This window comes from Lycium ferocissimum, chromosome 3 (genome assembly GCF_029784015.1).
Source record: "Lycium ferocissimum isolate CSIRO_LF1 chromosome 3, AGI_CSIRO_Lferr_CH_V1, whole genome shotgun sequence".
NCBI classification, from domain to species: domain Eukaryota; kingdom Viridiplantae; phylum Streptophyta; class Magnoliopsida; order Solanales; family Solanaceae; genus Lycium; species Lycium ferocissimum.
In genome coordinates this window covers 62,635,994-62,642,078 of record NC_081344.1, presented here as the reverse complement: position 1 = coordinate 62,642,078, position 6,085 = coordinate 62,635,994, and positions in this window count along the sequence as shown.

Here is a 6,085-nt window from a genome sequence, read left to right as displayed (position 1 = left end):
CAATAATTAGAGAATACAAAGAAGAAAAGTAAGATAAGTAAAAGTATTGACAAAGAAGGAAAATGGGATAAAAGTAATTGTCCATGTTAACATATCAAGACAAAGAAATTTTTCTTCTTATTATTTTATCCTTCATATTAATTACTGATTTTACTTCATTTATTAATTCTTAAAGAACGTAATAAGAGGGAAAAGAGAGGCAGTACATTGATTTAGTTTAAACACTCAGCGTGTGATATGCATTTACCTATTGCTCTTATCATCCTAACTAATCCTAATTAGGGGACACTCGTATTTTTTGGAAAAGTACATCCTATAAGGGGTCACATGAGTAAATATTTATCTGCATATTTACACTAAATTAACTCAATATATTAATTAAATAATTTAATACACCGAATATATGTACTATATTAATTAATACTTTCTTTATTCGATTTATGTGATACAGTTTGAATTTTGAGAGTCAAGCAAGAATTTTTTTGACCGCAATCTATTTGTTTTTTTTTAATTCTCAATTATTATAATTTATATTATATTATTTTTATGTTTTTTTTTATATATATAATTACTTTTCATAAAATTTAGAAATTGCGTATCCGAATTCATAGTCCATTCAAGAATTATGCGTATTTGTTTAATTGATGTTAAGAGTACAATTTATTGTCCACATGAAATTAAAAGTAGTTGATTGAAGTGTATAATTTATATAGCTCTTGATACAAGCATTCATTGCGTGTACAATTTAGAAAGCTTGTGGTACAAGCATTTTATGCTATTTTCGTCCACTCACCACACTTATATATAATAGATAAAAAAAAAAAGAAAAATATAGAATAGAAAAACAGGACATATATATTTTTAGTAATATAGCTAAGTAATATGGGACGAAGGAGTATTATTTATTAATTCTTAAAGAATGTGAAAAGTCGAGTATAGTAATGTGGCCAAGTAATATGGGACGAAGGGAGTACTTCATTTATTAATTCTTAAAGAACATGAAAAGTCAAGTAAATTGGCCAAGTAATATGGGATGGAGAAATTTCATTTATTAATTTAAAGAACGTAAAAGAAATCGAAGAATTGGCGAGTAATATGGGACGAGGGAGTACTTCATTTATTAGTTCTTAAAGACCGTGAAAAGTCTAAATTAAACAAGTAAAAGTGCATGGAGAAAATAAATATGTGTCGAAAAATTAAAATTGAAGTGCATACATGAGAAGAAAATAAATATTCAGCAACAACGTGAAAAGTAAAAAGTGAACAAGTAAAAGTGCACGGAGAAAATAAATGTGTGTCGAAGAATTAAAATTGAAATGCATACGTCTATACATGAAAAGAGAATAACTATTCAGTACTATAACGTATGTCTACGTGAGATTTATTAATTTCTAAAGAACGTGAAAAGTCAAAAGTGAACAAGTAAATATGCATGAGGAAGTAAATAAGTGCATACATATATACATAAAAAGAAAATGAATATTAAGTATTATGACACATATCTATGTGGGATAAAAAAGTAGTTGGTTAAAAAGTACAAGTTATATAACTTTTAGTATAAGAATTCATTAAGTGTACAATTTTTAAAGCGGTTGGTACGAGAAAGGACAGCCGTGTTCCTCGCTTCACCACTCTTATATAATAATAATAATAAAATATATATATATATAATAGGAAAAAAAAATATAAATAATGGAAAAGAAAAGTAGGACCCAAAATTACACTGGCAAATTATAAAAGGAATCTCATACAAGTTTTTGTCTGCCACCTAATACTTGTGCCTCTTACACCATAAAAAATATAAAATTTTTCTCCTCAAACATAAAGGAACATTTTTTACAAAGGCTCAATTATAACGTCTCCTTACTCGGATCTCCATGAAGAAGATTCTACACACAGAAGAATCGTGAACAGAAAGATCAATCGACAAACATTTTCAATTTTGGATTAAGCCAACCCGAATTCGAGTTGTAAGTTCCCTAATTATTGATCTCGCTTTGCATTCCAGCAACAAATTAGAGTCAGTACCTGCAATTTTCAAAACAATAAAGAATTAAAGTTAAAGGTTGGATTTATTCTAGCCAATGTCATTGTGACGAAGTTGTTCTTCTTTTACGTGACTTCTCTAGACCTAGAAAAATTAGGCGTTTGGCCATGAAAACCAATTATTTTTCAGTTTATTTGGAATTTTGAAGTTGGAGCTGCCATTGGTTATAGTTTTTGCAAAGAATATTTCATTGTTTGAATGTACTCAAAGTGAAAACAGGGTTTTAGGTGTATTCGGAATTTTCATGGCCAAATGCTGATTCTCAAATAAAGTGAAAAAAATTCTCATGGCCAAATGGGTATTAGTGTTACAATAACAAGTAAGTCTTAGTTCACGTAGTGCTGGTTTCTATAATTAATAGTATTAGTACCAATTTATTTTTTCCAATCTGGCTTGCAATTTGCAATTATGAGTTTTTGTTCTCTGTAATTACAAGGAAAAAGGAAAAGAAGAAGGTAGGAAATAAATTTTAAGGTCAAAGGGATACAGATTATGGATGCAATTCTAATTGCAAATGAATGTGTAGATGCAAGATTTAAAAGCCAAGAACCTGGGATTATGTATAAACTTGATATAGAAAAGGCATATGATCACCTAAACTGGAATTACCTTCTGGAGATTTTGAAGAAGTTGGGATTTGGTGGTAGATGGATCAGCTGGATTAAGTACTGCATCAGTGCTGTAAAATTCTCAGTATTGATCAACGGTTCACCAGCTGGATTTTTTCAATCTCAAAGGGGCTTGAGACAAGGAGATCCACTATCTCCTTTCCTTTTTATCATTGCCATGGAGGGGTTGCATGACTTGCTGAAGAAAGCTCAGGCAAACCACTGGATAAGGGGTTTCAAGGTGCTGACAGTGAGTTAGAGATTTAACATTTACAATATGCTGGTGATACTGTTGTATTCTGTGATGCCAATTCTGAACAAGTGACTATGTTGAGAGTAATTTTTATTTTGTTTGAAGCTAAATCTGGTTTACATATTAATTGGACCAAAAGCTTACAGTTAATGAGGTAAACCAGATACAATCTTTGGCTGATATTCTTGGAGGTAAAATAGGTGAATTACCAACAATATATCTAGGGATGCCTTTGGGGCCCAAAAGCAAGTCAATAGGAATATGGAAGAAAATTGAAAAGAAACTAACGAGCTGGAAAAGTCAGTATCTTTCAATGGGTGGTAGACTAATTTTGATCGATTCAGTTCTTGATGCTCTACCTACATATATGATGTCATTATTTCCAATCCCGGGGAATGTTTTGAGCAGGATAGATTTCTTGTGGGAAGGAACAGTGACAAAAAGAAGTATGACCTGGCTAAATGGAGATCTATCATAGTCCGCAAAAGGAAGGGGGATTGGGCATAAAAAATTTGAAATCCGAGAATCAAAGTTTGATGGTGAAATGGTTATGGAGATTTGCTAGTGATGAAGAATCTTTATGGAAAGAGGTGATCAAAGAAAAGTATGACAGAGAAGGTAAATGGACAACCAAGACTGTGGAGGGTTCTTATGGGGTTAGTCTGTAGAAGTCAATCAGGAACCTGTGGCCTAAACTCATGAACAAGGTAAGCTTTAAAGTTGGAAATGGCATGAAGATATCTTTTTGGGAGGATAAATGGCTAGGTCAAGGAGCTCTGAAACAACTCTTTCCAGATCTGCATATTTTATCTCAGCAGCAACATGCAACAACTGGGGAGATATGGAAGATGCTTGAATGATTGGGAAATAGATAGGCTGATTGAATTTCTCAAAACTCTAGAGCTATTCACAGGAATCACAACTTCCGAGGATAGCATCAAGTGGCAAGAAAATAATCAAGGGAAATTCTCAGTCAGATCAGCCTACAAAGAATTCAACCTTTTCAACAATCAGATCGGGTGTTGGCCTTGGAAGATGATATGGAAAGTCAAAGTTCCCTATAAAGTATCTTGTTTTACGTGGCTACTAGCTAGAGGAAAATCACTCACACTGGACAGTCTTTGTAAGAGAGGTCATCGTCTATGTTCCAGTTGTTTTCTATGTGGTGAGGAATCTGAGACAATTAATCATCTGTTCTTGCACTGTAAACTGACTGAACAACTATGGAGGATGTTCCTCAATTATACGGGGATTCTCTGGACCATGCCAAGTAAGATGGTTGATGTGCTAGCATGCTGGAACAGTGAAGGCAGTAATGCAATTCAGAAAATGGGATGGAAGATTATTCCAGCTTGCATTTGGTGGACAATTTGGGAGAGATAAACCGAAGATTTTTTGAAGACAAAGCCAACCATTTCCAGAAGATTAAAATAAAGAGTGTAGGGCTGTTCTACTTTTGGTGTAAAGGAATAGGTTTAGAAGATAATGAATCAATCTCTGATGTATTAGAATCTTTGTGAGATGACACAGGATCAGATGCTTACTCTTTTTTTTTTTTTGAGAAGGTAACATATCAGATGCTTACTCTTTTGTAATCTGTAATTAGGGGCACTACACAGTTTTGTGTAGTCTCTCTATATATAAATATACAAATATGTTACCTTCTCAAAAAAAAAAAAAAAAAAAAAAAAAAAGATTTTTGTAAATGCCTTCTAGAGACTAGAGCATATGTTAATTGATAGTTTAACAAGTGAAAATGCTAACAGCTAAGTCAAACCAAAAAAATCTGTACACTTTTTAATTTTTAAATCTTTTATGTATAATTAACAGATATCGAATGCCCTTGGTTTCTTTATGTGTTTATCTTTGTATATTTTAGATTTGCTCAGTAAAAATCCTGACTCCCCACTGCGTGGGACAGTGAAAAATGTCTTTGACTGCTTATTAATTACTTCCCCATTACTTCGAGCATATTTCTTTCCTATACCAGGAGTATTAGTATTATTATTGTATTTTCTTAGTCTTAGATTTCTGTTGCTACCTGCTGTTTCTTTCGCTTCGGTTATCTTTTTGTCTTGCTGTTGTTGCTGCTTCTTTTCTCACCTTTCCTTGAGCCGAGGGTCTTCGGAAACAGCCTCGCTACCTTCACAAGGTAGGGGTAAGATCTGCATACGCACTACCCTCCCCGGACCCTACTTGTGAGTTTACATTGGGATTGTTGTTGTTGTTGTATAAAACGATGTTAGGACTTTCACAGTCTTTAGGAGTTACAACACAAATTGTTGACAAAAGTGATTTATGGAATGATCGTGGAACTGGAAAAATCTCAAGCTGACTTGACCAGTTGTATTAGTTTATGGACTTACATTTTGCAACAATTAAAAGATGTTAGTAATTCGAAAGCTAAACTGCTTATTGTTCATGATGATTCTGTCCTATTTTGTTTGTTACAATTACTAATTCAGGAGTCAAATAGTATTTTCTTTTCTGACTATGATTTCTTCAATGATATTTTAAATATTCGCAATTGTAGTATTACGATTTATAGTACTTTTTATGTAGTTCTAAATACAACAACAACAACATACCCACTGTGGTCCCACAAGTGGGGTCTGGGGAGGGTGGGTTGTACGCAAACCTTACCCCCACCTTTTTGTGGGTAGAGAGGCTGTTTCCGATAGACCCTTGGCTCAACAAAATCATTTTTCAGAACAGGTTTGGAAAAAATGGAAGAGTAAAAAGCTATGATGAAAATAGTTCTAAATACGCAAAAAAGGAAAAAGAAAAGTAAAAAATATCAATGAATCCGTGTCCCAAACCCATTGAGTTAGATTACTGGTGTCGTGCTTCGGACTCTGTTGGGACGGGGCAGTATATTTCTTTTTCTCTTTTGTTGCAGTGGTCTTCTGAATGATAGTGTTTTTCTAAGCGTTTGCACCTTTTGACATAAAGCCGTGAATGAAGACTACTAAAGTATGATTGGACAAGTAAGAGACTGCAGTTATACTTAAGAAACCATTCTCCAAAATTTCTACTTGTTGCAACACTGATGGGCCTATATCTCCCTCCCCTTAGTTTCAAATTGCAAAACAAGGTCTTCTACATGTTCAATCAAGTTGTTGATTTATCATCTTGATATTTCTTTTTTTTTGATAGCTAAAGTTTAGCGTTTTGATA